The 19,459-nt window shown below is 38.3% G+C and overlaps 1 protein-coding gene and 1 pseudogene across 1 annotated transcript in view; one reads left to right on the plus strand and one right to left on the minus strand.

The window, feature by feature from the left end:
- Positions 1-7,427: 7,427 nt before the first annotated feature.
- On the minus strand, positions 7,428-12,223 carry LOC112203480 (annotated as a pseudogene).
- Positions 12,224-19,296: 7,073 nt separating this feature from the next.
- The window catches only part of LOC112168386 (gamma-glutamyl hydrolase 2), a 46,606-nt gene continuing 46,443 nt past the window's right edge, over positions 19,297-19,459 (plus strand). The window contains exon 1 of the mRNA XM_040519528.1: positions 19,297-19,449. The gene's annotated coding sequence lies outside the window, so the exon portion shown is untranslated. The remainder of the gene's footprint in view (positions 19,450-19,459) is intronic.

Here is a 19,459-nt window from a genome sequence, read left to right on the forward strand (position 1 = left end):
AATCTATTAAGGTGAGTATGTCTTTAACTTGCTACCATTGTATATAACATTAGATTTATAGTTATAATTTTGATAGTTTTATACATGTGGGAAAGTTCGATTCACGATATGGATTAATTGTATAATTCACCCCCACTCCAACCCATTTTGGCCTTCTCGGAATCTGTATTTATTGTCCACAAAAGGTTTAATCTTTATTTGTCATAGAATATAGTAGCTGACGCTGTTGATTTTGTGTGTTGAAACAGGCCGCCATAGCTGAGAGAGCAAATGCCTTCAGGCGACAGTGTTGCTATCTGAAACTGATGTTAAGCTGGTGTATATGTATGTGAACAACATATAAGTAGTAGCTACTGTCAATCTATAGTTTAAATAAAACAAAATTGGTTCAGAACAAAAGAATTGCAAAATAGTGCAGATGATAAACATTTCATTTAACTGAAGTAGGCTGGAGTTTTGCACTGTTAATGATTGTATGGCTGGAGTTTTGTTTCTAATTGTGGCAACATGTGTGGAGAAGGCACACTATAAGTTAGATTTTTTCGCTCTGCTCTTTAAGTAACTTTTTGATTCATTCTCTGTATTTGTTTGACTTTGATGGTTGTATAGTCTTTAACTAATTAGTGTTTCTTGTGTTCTGTCTTGACAAGTGATGCCCAAGTAAGTCTATTTATGATAGAGTGATCTTGCTTTTAGTCAAGGGTATTAGTTGTACTTCTGACATGAAGGATGTTATAGGTGTATATTGAGAATGATGCAGTATATTGTTAACTTCGGCTAGTTTCTGAGATTCGATATGCTACATCAAGAAAAAACAATCAATGATTTAAAGTCAATTCTGAATCACCAGTATCAAAGGTCATTCCCCATTTTAAGTTATCAATTTTATTTCATAACAGTTAAGAAAGAAAGAAAAAATAGGTTGTTAGATATATGAAGCCAGCACATGTTCATGAGGTTGCTTATAGCTCGAGATATATTCCTCCTTCTAGAATAGATTAGCTTTGTGGAGTCTCATATGCAGATTGCATGTTTTGCTACCTCTTGTGCAGAACTCCTGTATAACTCCTTACTTGGAAGCTGAAAGTGCATGCATTCAAAATATGCAGGATATATCGCAGCTAAGTATGGCAGTGCTTCTAATTTGAGCAATACAGATATTGAAATGCTTGAAGATTGTGATAGATTGGACAATGAATTTGTTGTGCATGAGAGTGAAACTAAAGGTATGCGATATGTCTTGCTTCCCCCTTGATTATTTCTTTGGATTTTTTGTTTTTACCCTAGTAATTTTAGCAAGGCCTATCTAACAGTCACTGGTTACAGAGAATTCAAGTACATTTGGGTCAGATATTATACCTTTGGATGAAGCCCTTAACTTAGTTGCCTCAAGACTGAGAGAGGAAAATGTTTCTGCTAAAACAATGGTTCAAGATGAAGGTATCCAAGCAGAAATTTGTGAAGAAAAAGCTAAAACTGCTAGTGGAACTCACAGCTTCCATATGAGGTTGAACAGTCAGTTGGGGCCAGGGACTTGCTTTGCACCTTTGACAATTGGCCCAACTGCAACGTTGGAAGTTCTAACAGAAAAGATGATGGTATGAAGCACTTTGGATTGGAACTATCTTTAAGAAGTTCGGATGGTTCACACAAGGAAGTGACTGAGAAGAGGCCTGCACTGAAACATTCTGATGCCTCTACCTTTTCACGGTGAGTATTTTGGTTCATGTCCAATGATGAACTTCAACTATCTTACATTATAAAAGCATGTGTTTGGTTTTCTTAGAGTGGCAATAGTTACACATTTCTTTCTACGACCCTCCCTTAGAAAGAAAACAGAATAATTTGTAACATGTTGCCCGATCTTATAATTGCATGTCATTTTGTTTCTAATTTTGTATCTTCATTCGACTACAGGAGGCAAGAGCTGTCAAGAAGAGAAAACAAGAAGAGTATACAGAACATATAAGGTGTGCATTATTTGGTATGCAAAAATTGAATGAATCTTCATTTTGGCTCTCAGTGAGATGCTTCTAAACGCATTAGTTTGTGTATGTTCATAAATCTCAGTACTATCAGCAAGAAGCTGCCAAACTGCTTGCCCAGATAACCACTTTGCAAAACAGTAACAAGTAACCTCAGAGAGACTAGGTCAACCCTATATACATAACAAAATAATTTCACCTTGGTAGATATATATTGACATACTGTTGATATCCAGGGGTTATATGGCTGAGGGTTTAGCAATATGTCTATCAAGGAGATCAAGGGTGTGGAGACCAAACTTGAGAAAGCAATTAGCAGAATTAGATCCAAGAAGGTATCTCTTCCATCTGAGTATTTGATATTCTTTGTGGTATCTCTCTCTCTCTCTCTCTCTGATTTTTTCTTTGATTTGTTTTAACTTTGTTTCGTCTTCTCTTTTCTCAGGATTGGAAGATATGTTCTCTTAAAAGAAAAGCAGGTAAACTGCTTGTTTTTGCAATAAAGAGAGAAGCCATAACTAATTGATAAGAAGCTGTAGGATTTATATTTTATGATGCTTTTGTTTAAAATTTAGTTTTGTCCACTCTGCAAGATTAAAATGGACTGCTTTGTACGTAAAATTCATCTTTGCTTTGTAAGTAACATTGAAATTCATCGTTTCAGTTATTCAAAACTTAGTTGTGCATAAAAATAGAAGGGCAAAGGAGGCATGGTGAAAAAGAAAAGGAGAGGAGAGAGGGCAAAGAAAGACGGGACGACTGGGATTTTAACCATGATGGCAAAAGGGACTTCAACATGCAGCGTTTTCCACACAAATGGAAATCCACTCGTAGGAGTGAAGACGTACTTAGCTGCTGATCAATTGCATCAAGGTGGGGAAGACGATGAAAGCCTGGGAGAACATCTCATTTCATCTTCTCATGACGATAAAAATTCTGCAAAAAGTGAGAATTGTGATGTTTTTGTGCAAAGGAGCAATTTTATGAAAACTTAATTTGTTTTCTGGATGTGTTAGTGTGCACAACCAAGTAGCTAAAACTTTAAACTTGCAGCTTCATGATCTCAGTAAAAAGTTTCTTGTCATTAGAAATCAATATCAAAATAAAAATCAATGTCTCATGATTATCAACATATCGAAATGTGACCCCAAAATCGATGTACACAAAACCAATGCACATCGATATCTAAACACCAAACCGTTATCTACTGTCAACGTACAAATAAGCTATTATAAACTAAACTGATTTGCCATGAAATACAGGACATCGGTTTTGAAAAATAGAAATGATGTCTACAAAACTACTAGACATCGTTTCAACCAACAAAAAGCGATTTTCCTAGTAACATAAAACATCATTCTTAATAGATTAACCGATGTTGCCTAAAGGCACATACATCATTCTCAGGAGAATAAGGCTGCAAGATGCAAGTAAAAATGGACACGAACAAACAAAAGTTTTTGGAGACTGATGTCTACAAGAGTATTAGACATCATTTCTGAAATTGTAATCGATTTAAATGTTCACTTAGGTATTGTTTGAGATATACTTTATTAAGCATAAAATGTGAAAATATGAAGAATTAAATATAGTTAACATATAAGATTATGATGATTATAACGATTATACATCGATTTGTGTTTCAGAATCGATGTTGGTTGTTGTCTGGGACATCGGTTAAAAACTCGCTTATACTGATGTCTATATCTTTTACATCAGCCACAAAGAGATCGGTTAGAATTTAGTTTTACATCAGTTCTGGACTGATGTAAATGAACAGAATTCTAGTAGTGCAACCTCTCACTTTCTTTTTTTGAAAGAAACTGTAAGCATTTTATTAATGGTTCAAATGGTTACTCTCATGGAGTAGTACATCAGCAATACAACTAGGAGTATGGGAGAGCCAAGTCTCATTTTGAGGTGACTCAAATCCAATGCTAGCAAGACGATGAGCCACCTTGTTACAGCTTCGAGGAGCATACTTGATTTGCACATCTGGCATGCTATGTAATATCATCAGAATATCATCTATAATGCTACTCAAGTCTGTGAGTGCAGCTTCAGTGCATGAGATATCTTGTACTGCAGCTAGACAATCCGTCTCAACTATGGCTTTATCAATATTCAATTGTCGAAGAAGATCCAAGCCTTCTCTTATAGCTAGCAGCTCTGTATGTTTAGCTGAAGAAACATGCGGCACAGAGTGAGCTAAGGCAGCAATAAATTGGCCCTTTGAGTCACGAACTATGCCTCCAAGGCCCCCATGATTAAATGATGGCAGAAAAGCTCCATCCACATTAATCTTAACTGTCGAACCATGTGCAGGTTGCCATATTTCTATGACCTGTGACCGTTTGACCTCAGAAGATGCATGAGCTTTCCTAAATTCATCCAGCCAAGTCATAGCACTTAGAAAAAGATCAGCAGCTGGTTTTGACTGATTCTCCCATAACATACCATTCCTGTTCTGCCAGAGCGACCATATACCCATCAAAAGCCTCTCAAACACCTCAGTTTGTAGGTTTAATGCTCTTTCTAACATTCATTCCTTGAAGACAACATTTGGTAGAAAGGAATTCTGCAGATGAAACGGAGGAGTAGAAAAGAATTCAACAGCAACTGGACACTTACAAAAAAGATGAGCAGTGTCTTCAACTGAATGCATACATAACAGGCATCTTGAGTCTCCTTCATAGCCCTTTGTGAGAAGTCGGTCTCTGGTAGGTAACAAGTTGTGACATGCCCTCCAAACACATATTTGGACTTTTCCAGGAACCTTGGTTTTCCAAAATCTTTTCCATAGCTCAGAAAACGGATCCCCAGTTGATGTAGAAGCCAACACATCCCCCAATACATGCTCCTTGGCCACCCAATAGGCTGTCTTAACTGTGAAAAGACCCCTCAGCTCTGGTTTCCAATACAATCTGTCCCTTACAGGACGTCTACCAAGAGGGATAGATAAAATGTGTTCAACAATCTCAGGAGGAAAGAGGGTACTCACCGAGGCAGTGATCCAAGACCTCTCATTGGAGTTAATTAAATCTGCTACTTTTTCGACATGGCAGTTTGTAGGTCTTCGAACTTGATATTGAGGACAGTTAGGAATCCAATCGTCCTGCCACACATTTTTATTCATTCCATCCCCAACTCTCCATTTAACCCCTGCGTTGAGTACCGGCCTCCCTTCAAGGATACTCCTCCAAGAGAAAGAAGGAGCATCTCCCAATTCTGCATCCCAAAACGAACAATTTAGAAAATATTTTGCCTTATACAGTCTAGCAATAAGAGATGCGGGATTTGAAATAATCCTCCAGCCCTGTTTTGCTAACATGGCAAGATTGTAGGCATATAAATTTTTGAAGCCCATTCCTCCTTCTTTTTTGGTTAGGCATAGCCTTTCCCAACTCCTCCAGTGAATCTTTTTCTTGTCATTAGTGTCACCCCAGAAGAATGAGGCACAAAGTTTGTGAATGTCATCACATAGACCTTTAGGTAATAAGTAACAATTCATAGCATATTGAGGCATGGTTTGGGCAACAGCTTTTATAAGTATTTCCTTACTTGCACTGCTTAGAATCTTTGACTTCCAGTTCACCAGCTTCTTGGTCAACTTCTCTTTGATGTACTGAAACTTTTCGACCTTGGATTTGCCTACACGCAAGGGTAGACCCAGGTATCTATCATGCTCTTCAACTCTCTGCACTTCAAGAATAGATGCCAAAATAAATTGCATATCAATAGGCACATTTCTGCTAAAAACCACACTACTTTTCTGAAAATTAATCTTTTGTCCTGAGGCTTTTTCATAAACATTGAGAATTCCTCGAATAGTCTGACATTCGTGAATATTTGCAGCTCCAAAGAGGAAACTATCATCGGCAAAGAACAAGTGATGCAGCGTAGGAGCTTCAGGACACATCTTCAAACCTTGAATAGCACCTACTTCTACTGCCTGAGAAAGAAGAGCCGAAAGCCCTTCAGTGCATAGGATGAATAAGTATGGTGAGAGTGGATCACCTCGCCTAATCCCCCGAGTCGATGTAATGATCTCAGTTTGCTTACCATTGACAAGGATAGCATAGGTAACAGACTCCACACATTTCATAATTGTATTGATCCACCTCACATCAAAACCCAACTTGGTTAGCATAATTCGCAAGAAGGACCATTCTAGGCGGTCGTATGCTTTTGAAATGTCTAACTTGAGGGAAAAGAAGCCTTCCTTTTGAGTCCGAAGTTTATACATAAAGTGTGCAGCCTCAGTTACTACCAATGTATTGTCTGATATCAATCGTACTGGGACATAAGCACGTTGTAGGGGAGAAATAATCTCAGGTAACCACTTCTTTAACCTGTTGGCAATGACTTTGGAGCTTATTCTATAAAGAACATTACAGAGCGCAATAGGTCTAAAATGAGAGGCAACTGTAGGGTTTTTGACTTTCAGAATAAGGCAGAGATGAGTGAAGTTGGAGGCTGCCCATATCTCTCCCTTTTCTAGAAAGTTGCGAATTGCAACACAAACATCAAATCCAACTATATGCCGATATTTTTGATAGAAGAAAGGAGACATACCATCAGGCCCCGGGCTTTTAGAGGGATGCATTTGAAATAAAGCATATTTGATTTCTTCATCTGTATAGGGCAGGAGCAAGTCATCATTCATGTGAGGTAACACCTTCATTGGAGTTGCATGAAAAATGGTAGAGAGGGCGCTATCATCTGTCCCCTCAGTTGTAAAAATAGTTTTGTAATGATCAGCCAACATGCCCTGAACTACAGTAGGTTCATTTAGCCAAACTCCAGCCTCATTTACAAGTCCCTTGATGCAATTTCTACTTCTTTTGTTGGTAGCCTTTCGATGAAAGAAGGCTGAATTTCTTTCACCATCCTTCAACCATACAGCCCTAGATCGTTGTCGCCAATACTTTTCTTGCTGGGAAAACAATTGACTATGTCTTACATGGAGGAGACGTTGCTCCTCATATTGTTCCGGTGCAAAAGGCTACCGCATGATATCTGCCAATTTCTCTTGGATTTCCCTCAATTCCACCTTTTTCTGCTCAAAATCAGTACAGTGCCATTGCATAAGTTGTTTTCCAGTGGCCAAAATCTTACGACCCACTTGTTGTAGCATATTACCTACTGTAGGGATTGCCCAATTCTTTTGAATAATGACAGAACATTGTTCATTCCCGTGCCACATCTCTTCAAATCGGAATCGTCGACAAGGCTTTCTGAACCTGTTCTTATCAGTTCTCAGTTCCACCACAATGGGGCAATGGTCTGAGTCATTAGGTGGAAGTATCACCGTTCTGCTATAAGGAAACATGGTTCAGAGGGAAACTGACTGAAAGCTTCTATCAAGCCTTTCCTTAGTAAACTTGTTGGACCAAGTAAACCTACTGCCCAGGAAACCCATGTCCACAAGGCCACAATCTTTCATCGCTTGCCGGAACGCAGCCATTGGAGCAGCTGCACGAGGGGGTCCCCCGGAGCAGCTGCACGAGGGGGTCCCCCGGATTTGTCTTCTTGGCACATGATTTCATTGAAGTCACCTGCCATGAGCCAAGGCAGGTGACAATCTTCTGCAGCTAGGGCACGAAGTAAATCCCAAGTCCTGCCACATTCACCTCTGGCTGCAAAGCCATACACGCCTGTGAAACGATACTTTTCTGGGTTACCAAGGTCTTTAATCTCCACATCAATATGATGAGGAGATTTTGTTCTAAGATCAGCATGAATTTCACTGTTCCAAAGCAGCGCAAGTCCCTGTGATCCCTCCTCATGAGGGACGCATATGTGCCTCACGAACCCAAGCTTGTTTGCAAGAGATGCAATATGTGATGGCTGGGCTAGGGTTCAGCCAAAAAGATCAAATTTGGCTTTTTCAACTGAACAAGATCGATAAGGGCGCGTTGAGTCTCGTTGCACACAACACCCCTGCAATTCCAGACTAGAACGTTGCCGTGCAACATGAGTGCAAGGTCGAGCGCGAAGCAAAGTCGCTGTTTGTGCGAAGCACTAGGTACCCTAGCTCCGCCTAGCCTCTCACTTTCTTTTTGGGCATGAACAAAGTAGAGAAATAGAAATACACAGAGGCCTAATCGTGTCAGATATGAACAAAGAGAGAGATTTTCTAGTTGTCCCCATTGCACTTCTACAAGACTCCAAGTAAAAGATGTGCATGTTCAACTCAATGGAGCAATATCACTAACCCATATTTCTTTCCACTTCAATATCTTTGACATTTTCTCAAGCCATAATATTTAAAGAACCATAACCGCGCGTTCAAATGTTTTTTTTTTTTGTTGTTGTTGCCATATCCATGCAATCTGTAGGCTCTGTTGAAGATCTGTGTGCTGAGCTGTCCAGGTTAACTCTTCCCTTATATTGGAAGGATCACTATAAACTTAAGCATAATCCCCTGGCCTTCGACCTAGATATTCAACCTTTATATCAGCCCCTGCGCCTTCTTACATGCTTCCATAAACTCCTTCACTGAATTACCTGTTATCAAAGTGATTTAAAAAATTATGATTAGTGAGAGGCGGAAGGGAAAATTCAAGGAAAGGAGAAAAATGAAATTTAAGAAAGAAGGTGGATTTCCCAACCTTTTCCAGTTCCCACGTTGTAGATGCCAACTTTACTTGGCTGTGCGTTGGCAAGAGCTTTTACATGAGCATCAACCAGGTCAGTGACATCAATATAGTCCCTTGCGCAAGTGCCATCAGGTGTCGCATAAGCTATTCCTCTGACCTAGAAAACTTGAATAAAGGAATTCACTTCTACAATATAAAGACTAGGAGAGTACCTTCAGTCCAGAAATAATTCCTCGAGCTGCATCAAAACAAACTCCAGATCGATATTCTGCCCCGCTCGTGTAGCTTAGGACGAGCAGCCTCTCTTAATCTTCCCTCAGGATCTGATCCTATATGTTAGTGATGGTGGGAACATATATACCACTACAAGAAATATGAGCTTTTACAGCCTAAAATTTACGGCGTGCATATATGTGTGCCGTAAAAATTAGTCATTTACGGCGTGCATTTAAAGCATGCCGTAAATGTAGTGTAACATAAATCTATTTACGGTGTGCTTTAAAAGTGCGCCATAAATGAGATGCTATCTTGAGTTATTTACGGCTTGCATTGATAGCACACCGTTAATGTAGTATTATGTAGAGATATTTACGGCGTGCATTAGTTGAGCGCCGTAAATGAGGATGATGTATTTACTGCGTGATAGTTTCTATTGGGACCTCCAAATCTGCTCACTTGACCTCACTCTATTATGAATTATTAAATGACATATATAACCTACTATAAAATGACTATTAGGGACAATAATTATATCAAAAAAATGGTTATATTTATTTTCTCTAGACATTCCAATTCAATAATATTAGATTACATTCTTTATTATTTTCCCTATCTATTTTCATTTTCTAATTTCAGTACATACTCATTAAAGCATTCATATATATATATATATATATATATATATATATTTATTTATTTATTAAGAAATAAAACTATGATTAAGATAAAAATGTATGATATGCATATATATTGAACGCATATTAGTCAGGGAGAATAAAATAAATTGTATTATGCCCTAAATCTAAATCTATCCATTATATTTGTAAAAAGAAGAAGAAGAAAAAAAGAGCTAGCAAATAAATAAAAAAATATTTAAATAATTAATCATGAGGTACAAAAAATAGAGAAACATTAAGAAATAATGACTAATCTTTATTTTTTTAACAGCTAAAAAAGAAAAACTAAATAAAAAAATCACATAATCGTTCAAGTTATTTTATTTTTATTAATTTTTAAAACTCAATACCTTGTGTTTGATTTTTTTTATTGGATAAGAGATTTATGTTGTCAAATTAAGGAATGAAGATGTAATTAAGATTTATAGAGTAATTAAATCATTGAAATGACTAAGTTTTTTATTATAAAGATCTTAGTTTGTTTGTAAATTAATTATATGAGTGAGGTTATTTGAGGAACTTTAGTGAGGTTTAATGAGCAAATTAAGTATTTGAAAATTTGATAGGAGGTGTAAAAAGTATAGAGGTCAAGTGAGTAAATTTGGAGGTTCCAATAGAAAAACTCTTACTGCGTGCATTAGTTGCGCGCCGTAAATGGGATGAGGCATTTACACCTCTGCCCGCTCAAATTTTTTGCCAAAACTTAAACTTCCCACTTTTTTTGTGTGAAAGGAAATAAAAGTTCCCATTGAAAACAAAACTCTCTCCTCTTAGACGCCCAACACAGACGGCGAGCTGTCTCCCTCGCGAAATCTCCCTCTTCATCCTTACCCACATGGCCAAAACACCAGTTGATGTCGAATAAAAAGCCTATCCTCCCGCAATTGCAGTGGGTAAATTTCTCTGTTATCTCTCCCTCATCTGCATACCAAATTGGGTATCGGATTTCACTTTCTAGGGTTTCTTTTAGATTGGAGATTAACATGCATCGCTTTGGATATGGAGAACCTGATCTTGCTGCCTCTCTTCTCTATGCTCTTTTACTTCGAAAACCTAGGCCAGATCACCCCACCATGATGCCCAAATCGAAAACCCTCACCACGGTTCTCTGTCTTCCTCTTCGCCTTCTATCCCATTCTCTCAACACACCCACCCCCACCCACCCCCAACAAACCCTTATCTAAAACCATATACCCAAACACCACTCTGTCATCTTATTCTTGCTGCTCTGAAAAGGTAATTTTCTAATATTCATTTGTCTAGTGTTTGATTTCTAACTAATTTTAGGTTTGGTTTTGTCTGCAATTTGGGTGTATATTTGCAGTGGGTGATGGAATTACTTGAGCTTTTACTTTTGATATTGAATCTCTGTTTAGTATTGTGTCCCTCATGTGGTATTCTAGTGATAAATTGCGTGGTTGGAATCTTGTTTGGGCTGCAAGAGTTTGGATTTTGGTACACTTGGTTTACTGTGTGTGCATTTATTTGCAGGTTGTAATTTGCTAGCTCACAAATGAAGTCATTTTTATTTATCTTAAATTTTAGTTTGTGGATTATTCGTATATAATCATATACTGGTAAACTGTGTTGTAATTGCACAGTATGAATACAGTGGTTCACATGAGCCCATCTTTTTGTTGAATTTAAGAGCATAATGCTAACTCTTTTGTTCATATTCCAATTTTTAAAGCTTATCTAACCACATTATTGTTATTTTGGTATTTTGTTACTTTTGTTCATTAATTGGTCTTGATCTTGCAGGTGTGAAAAGATTTACTTGTCTTTGCTACTGATTTTGGCTTGGAAAATCACTTGCTATAAGGGTATTATATATTAAAGGTACTACTCTGGACATGACCTTTTTCCTGAATGAACTATCAGGACATTAAATTCTCAGTTGAATTCTCAGCATGCTCTATACTGCTTCCGATTAAGCAGCTGAACATAACAAACCATTTAAAGCTGAGGTATAAAAACCCACGATTCAACTATACTGTAAGCTCATGACTGCCATGTTTGAGTTCTTGGAAAAATCCAGTATGATATCTTCTGCCATCTTCTTGGCTTTTACCTACGGATCGATTGGAACCTGACCATGACAGAGAACAAAATTTTCATATCTACCACAGCTTTGATCCAGGTATCAGTGTCTGTTGTACGGTTTGATGTATAAAACAATAAACATATGATAATACACTTGTACAGATAACAGACTAAGATAATGAATTATTGGCACTGCCTGTTTATGTTTTTGTATATAATGGCCATGTGATTTTGGTGGACGGGTATGATTCTATATTAACATTTATAACGGTACAACTAGCTTCTATCGATCATGTAACTGTTTTCTTCCCTATTGTAATGAAGATTAAAATGACACACACACAAACACTGAATATCTATCGAGCTACACATCTAGATAGTGTTTGAATTTCATCATGACTGTCGATCTTTATCAAACAAACAAATAAACCACAAGCTAATAGCAGATTTGAAATTGAAGCCAACGTCGTACAATTGATTTACGAATTTGGTAGATCTAAACTAAATAAATAATCCAAGAGGAGCTAGCTAAGGTGGTATTGGCCTTATTGGAGACAAGAAGGAGGATCAAAGTCGCAATCGTTGTCGCTGGAATTCATAGAGCAGGTATCTTCCCAGTGTTTACCGATAGCTCCACAACAGTTACAACGCATGAGATATTCATAATGTTCTTCCATGTGGTCTGGATCATCCTCATTTTCACATGGACCGTCATCACAAATCCTACAAAGGGTTACATATCCCTCTGATTTGTCCGGACAATTTATAGTTTCGTGGTCGCCATTCCCTTTACAGATCAAACAAAACACAAGTTTTGGTTTTACATCGTCGCTGCCTGTTTGCGGTTCCACTGTTAAAAAAAAAAAAAAAAAAACTGTGATTGTAATGACGAACTCCCAAAACCTTATATTCACAAAAGTAGGCTCACAGAAATTGCTGATAATCTTTCCCCTAAAACAAAATTGGGGAGTTAGGTTATCGCTTAGGGCTTGGAGCGTTAACATGAGATGAGAGAATACTAAACACTCAAAAAACTAACCTTCTTTTCCTCGAAAGAAACCGAAAAGACCAACAAAATTCCATATCATCTTCCTCCGGAATCCTGATGTAAAAATCGTAATCATACCGGAAATCACAGGGTGCACGAGGTTGTACATAAAGCTTCCAAATAGACGGTTTTCTGTGCGTGAAAGAGAGCAAGAGAGTACAGAAGTTGGGTTTGTAAATTGTGGGATTAGGTTTTTAGTATATATACATATGTTATGCTCTTAAAAAATAAGGGTAAAGTAATTACTAATCGAATTAGGACAAGAAAAGAGACTCTACTTTCCTATTCCTATTCTGTGTTTCGAATTTTCTTACTTGCCCAGTAACGAAAACTCATAAAAAATTTAATTTCACATCTCATGAGAAAGAGAAATGAATTTTATTTTATTTTTTGTGAACCAAACACTAAAATGGGAAGTTACTATGTAGTTCACTGGATTTTTAAAAATGTATAAGAAATGAACTTCCAAGACATCATATTATGAATTTCGTAGACCATGCTTACGATTGTTGGAATGTACATTTTGATTTAAGCTACCAATTGCCAATGCATCATTTTGGTATTTAATCATTTATATTAAATATGATATTTTAATTTTTGGTAAATAATATCAAATAAGTTATTCTCGACCCCCTTGCAATCTTAAATGACATGTTTTTGCTTTCCTTTCCAGTACCAACCAAACACTAGAGGGAAAATCAAATGGTCTTTCTTGAATACTTTTCCTATTTTACTAAACATAGGAGAGAAAACCTGATAAGAATTTTAATTTCCCATCCTCATAAAAAAGACATGAGAATTGATTTACTTTCCGTGGACCAAACAAAGCCTTAATCTCAAAACAACATGACTCCCCCTAAGTAGTACAAATTATTATTATTATTATTATTTTGAATTAAATAGAGGATTAGGCGATATTAGTTCCTCTGCGACAGCCGATTTGGGGTGACTGGCACCCACCCACAATCCCGAAAGAAAGGGGGCCATCGCAACCGGGAACCCACCGCCCATCCCTCTATTTTATTTTATTAAAAAAGGAAAAGAAAACACAAGAAGAGAGAGGGGGACAAGAACCAAAACCTCTCTGAAAACAAAATGAAATAAAGTACTCAAAGTGAGCACTGAGCTAAAATAGTTACAAACTAATGAATAGAGCAATCATGCAGCAGAAACCACCGTTGCATGAAATCTATCAAGCACTTCAGAATTAGCTAATACGGAAATTCGGTAACCCTTGCAGATTGTGAACAAAGACAGCTGATGCACAAGGAGGGCAAGAGTCCCACCAATAATGCCCCTCATGATCCACCCCATAGTTAGCTAAGCAATCAGCCACTTGATTCCCTTCGCGATAAATATGTGAAAACTGAATCTGCATAGAGGAGAGAATGATACAACAATTGACCCAATCAACACTTTGACGCCAAGGGACTGAGTAATTTTTATTGGCAAGAAAGTGAATTGCTACTGCTGAATCACACTCAATCCAGAGAGAAGTCCATCCTTTTCCTGATGCTATTGAAACTGCATGAATAATGGCTTGAAGCTCTGCTTCTAGGGCAGTAGCAATACCCAAGGAACCAGCAAAACAACCCATACAATTACCCAAGTGATCACGAAAAATACCTCCATAGCTCGCGAGTCCTGGCGTCCCCCGAGCAGCACCATCTGTATTAACCTTTAATTGAAAAGCACAAGGAGCAAGCCAATTTACCTCACGAATTTGATGTGGTCTTGAGGCTCTACCGCTGATTCTAAGAGCACTGAAAATACAAAGCTCATCTACTGAGTTACACATAATTCCTAAACCCCAAGAATCAACCTCTCGAATTTGCTGCTTGATAGAGCGAATCAAATAATCAGTAGTTAAGCGACGCTCATCAAAACGGATAGAATTTCTAGCCTCCCAAAGAGAGTAGAAGCCAGCTCCCATCATTCCCCACCATAGCAATTGCAATTGAGTACCAAAACCATGTTGCAGTGGGTAAGAGAAGAAATCATATATATCCAGGAAATGAATACTGACTTTAAACCAAGATAAAACTGCAGACCATACCTTCATAGAGAAAGAGCACTAAAAAAAAGGTGGTGGGCCGTCTCAGTAGATGCATGACAGAGAGAGCACATAGAAGCAAAAGAAAAGCCTCGCTGAAGTAAGAGATCATCTGTTAAAAGCTTACCATGAAGAAATTTCCATAAAGTAACAGAGTTTCGAGGATGAAAGCACTGACGCCAAACCCATCTATCCCAAAGAACAATTGCCTGTTTACTCCTCTTGAACTCATAGGCTATAGATAAAGATAAACTCCCATCAGAAGAATCCAACCACACCAGCTTATCCTCCATGTCTGAATAAGGAAGTCTAACAGCTGAAATTTCTGACCAAAGTGCAGAAAGATCAGCAATCAAATTTGTAGAGCAATACCAAGAGCCATCTCTGATGAAATCAGAAACTTTGGCACATAATAATTTGCCAAGCTGATGCACAATACCCAATCTATCAACAACAGAACCATTAAGCCAATTACCATGCCAAAAATCAATTGATCGACCATTGCCCACTAACCATTTAGAGTTGTAGAAAATATCCATAAACAAGGGTCGCATGCCAGGCCAAATAGATGATTTTTTATAGTAAGAACATGGCTGACCTGAACGTTGAAGAAACCGAGCAGAAAAAAAAACAGCCGCTGGTGTAGACTTAGTTAAGAAATCCCAAATTTTTTTTAGGAGGAAAGCCTTATTAAGAGCCATAATAGTATGAACTCCAAGACCACCCTCCTTTAATGGAGCACAACACTTTTTCCAAGAGACTGGATAATAGGCTCTAGAAGACACATTGCCGGTCCAAATAAAATTCCTCATCCAATTTCGAACTTGTTGCAATACAGTCCTTGGCCAAGCATAAATTGTGAAACTATGGGAAAGCATACTAACCACCACAGAATTGACCAGAGTTACCCGTCCTGCCATGGAAAGAGAATGCCCTCTCCAATTAGACATAACATTACGAATTCGATCAGCCAAGACTTGGAAGTAAATTCGCTTTGGACGGCCAACAAAAATTGGCACACCAAGGTACATGAAAGGCAATTTACCCACTGAAACACCCAACCAAGAATATATTAGAGTACGACGATGAAGAGCTGACTTCCCCAAATAAACATGAGACTTGGTTTTGTTCACCAATTGACCCGAGTTGAGTCCGTACTCCTCAAAGAAAGCCATAAGATTTAGTAGGCTTCTTTTATCTCCCTTACAAAAAACCATTATATCATCAGCAAATAAAACATGAGAAGGGACTTTCACAGTACAAGGAGAGGATATAGCTTGGACATGCCCCATATCAACCAAACGCAAGATACCACGGCTAAGAACCTCTTCAGCAAGGCAAAAAAGAAGAGGAGACAGGGGATCACCTTGTCGAACTCCACAGCTACAACTAAAAAATCCCACTGGAGAGCCATTAAATAAGATAGAGAGCCGAGCTGAAGCCAATATAGAACTAATCCATTCCACAAAAGTTGCATGAAAACCAAAAGTATTAAGAACCCTTCGAAGGAAGTCCCAATTCAAAGTATCAAAGGCCTTTGCTACATCAAACTTAATGGCAACATTCCCGCCACGGCATTTATTATCCAACAAGTTAACACACTCAGAAGTCAGAAAAATGCAATCAGAGATTTGTCTTCCTTTCAAAAAAGCAAATTGATTCGGCAATATAATCCTGGAAGCAATAGGAGCAAGACGGTCTGCCAGTATGCGAGTAATAATTTTAAAAGAAAAATTAGCCATAGCAATGGGCCGAAATTGAGTGATAACATCAGCTTCTTGAACCTTTGGAATAAGCGCCACAAAGCTGGAATTTAGATTAGGCAGTATATAACCTGACTGAAAGAAAGATCTAACAGCACGGACCACATCCAACCCAACTACATCCCAACAAGCCTGAAAAAAGTGACCAGAATAACCATCCGGACCTGGGGCACTATCAGCATTCATGGAAAATACAACATTTTTGACATCTTCAGCAGAAGGAATAGCAAGTAAAGAGCCATTTTCTGAATCTGAAACCATTGAAGGAATAATATTTTCAACCAAACCTGTATCAGCAATATTTCCATCATCTGAAAAGGCACTTGTAAAATGCTGAACAACATGATCACGCAAAATATTAACATCATCCACCAAGTCATTCCCAATGCGAAGAGAAGTGATAGAGGAGCGTGTTCTCCGAATTTTTGCCAAAGTATGGAAATAGCCAGTATTTCTGTCACCTTCCCTTACCCATCTCACCCTTGCCTTCTCCGCCCAGAATTTTTCCTGAACCAATAAAGCATTTGATAAAGCATCCTGGGCTAAAAGCTCCTCAACACGACGCACTTCAGTAAACCCATCAAGAGATATGGCTAGTTGAATTTTTTCAAGGGCAGCGCGTGCACTATCCACAGCAGTATGAACATTACCGAAGACATTAACATTCCAATCCTTCAGAATAGGTTTTAAAAGCTTAAGCTTCATTTGTAGAATAAACATAGCACAACCACATACCACAAAAGATTTCCATGCTACTTGAACAATTTTAAGAAAATCTGAGTGCCCCAACCAAAGCTTCTGAAAACGGAATGGAATTGGACCTTGTGCAATGTAATTGGTGAATGAAATCAAGAGAGGATTATGATCAGAAGAGTGCCGAACCAAAGTGGAACAACTAGTCATCGGCCAATAGTCTAACCATGGAATAGAACAAAAGCACCTGTCCAACAACATTTCAATATGTGAGCCAACTCCTCGACCATTTGTCCATGTAAACGGTGACCCTTTAAGATCAATTTGTGTCAAATGACACACATCCACCATATGCTGAAAGTCATCACAAGAAACACGAGTAGGTAGTCTACCACCCGTCTTTTCATGGGCTCCTAAAATCGCATTGAAATCACCAACTAACAGCAAAGGACCCGAGAAGCTTGTCTTTATATGCTCAATTGCAGACCATAAAGGACGACGTGCCACACTAGTTGTTGCCGCATAGACAAATATCAGACCATGAGCAATACCACCAACAGAAAACTGCACAAACATATGTTGACTAGAAGAAGATATCATAGTAGGAGAAGAGATGTTTGTTGAATGAAAAACCCAAATATTAGGAAATAACTGACCTCTATCATTGACACCGATCAATTGCATACCAATAGATCTGCAAAAAGAATCAGGAATATGTGTCAAAGATGTCATTGGTTCCGATAAACAAAGGAAATCAGGGGAGTGCTTTCTAATCAAACTACGAAGAGCAGTTCTTGTAGGAGCATTAGCTAATCCCCGAATATTCCAAAAAATAATCTTCATAAATTAAGCTTATGAGGAGGACCCCTATTTCTTGCGGGGTAACGTTCCACAGTGCCCTTTCCTGGCTGCTTTTCCTCTCTTTGCTGTTTGCGGAGTCTCTTTTTCTGCCCTTTAGAAAGAACAAGGGTCATATTCTTAAGGCCTGTATCACCCCCCATCATAGAATTCACTGCTTGCATTTCAAATTGCCCCCTAGGAGGGGTTCCATCAATACCAGTTGTGCATTGGTCTTCCTCAGTTAAGTCATGGCCACTAGTTTTCCCTTTTGTCAACTCACCTGCTGCATTTTCCAGAGAAAAATGCTCCTCAAGAACTTGTTCAGTCGTTTCGAGGAGCTCAAGTCATCCTTCCTTGCATTAGCAACGTCAATATTTGCTTCCAATGGCTCCTCTATTACTCGCTGGGCAATAGTCTCCATTTCATCCAAAGCCGCCTCTTCAATAACGGTTTGTGCAAACTGAGCAATTTCTACCAATTCTCTTTCAGAAGATTGGACCCTAGGAGAGTCATCATGAACTGTCAGAGTTGGAGCGGCATGTTGATCCTTTGTAACAATTTCATTAGTCATATTTGGTGGAGAAGCATAGTCTCCGAGAGAAATTAGTTATTTCACCTCATCTTTTGTTGAAAGCTAAAGTTTCTCAAGATTACGTTTTTCCTTTTATCTTTCCATGCTTTATTTTAGTCCCGGGTTTCTCAAACTCTCAATTATTGGCCAGACAAAAAAAAAAAAAAAAAAAACCTCTCTACTATTATCCGCCAAGGACTTCAGTTTTCTGTATTTTTCATTTCTGCCCAGCAAGGGGTTGCATTTGTATATTCTGTTTCGAGTTGTATTGCTATTGTTTGCTTAGGATGAGGCATAATGTAAACTATAGTGGTCTGGTCATGTGCTTACTATATCCAGCTGCACTGCAGAAGCTCAATCTGGTCAATGGCGTGCTTTTCACCGGAGGCTGGGCTAAAAGTGGTCGGTACTATGAAGTTGCTGCGAAAATATTTAAGGTACTTTACGGTACTTGCAATGCCTTTAGTGCATGATACTGTCCTGGTTTTCTGGGCATCCCAGTAAAACCATATTTTTATATATTCTGGGACCGCTTTCACAGCTAAACAAAGAACTCCATACTTTCTACATGAAATGCTGGTCAATGCAAAACATTTTGAATATCCCAATGCACTTGTAGCAGCTCACTCTGAAGGTGCCAGTAGCAAAATGGACTAATATGAGTCATCACAGCATAAATATCGTGATGCTCATAATGCATGGACATGATATTAAGCTTAGTATCATACTGTCCAAAAGCATCAGCATCAAACATAATTTCTATGTACCACAGCCTACACTAGGCAAAAGAAAATTTTGATTATGCAGGTTAGACCGAAGAGCTAAATGGGGCTTGGAAGTGAATGGTAGAAGAGACATGGGATGTTGATAGTTTGAGTATGTATTGCAACCGTGGCATTGTTGTCATGGTCAGCTAGCATCAAAAGTTTCAAGGCTTCCCTTCACAAAATTTCCTGTAGAATAGT

The sequence above is a fragment of the Rosa chinensis genome, chromosome 5, assembly GCF_002994745.2.
Source record: "Rosa chinensis cultivar Old Blush chromosome 5, RchiOBHm-V2, whole genome shotgun sequence".
Classification (NCBI taxonomy): Eukaryota; Viridiplantae; Streptophyta; class Magnoliopsida; order Rosales; family Rosaceae; genus Rosa; species Rosa chinensis.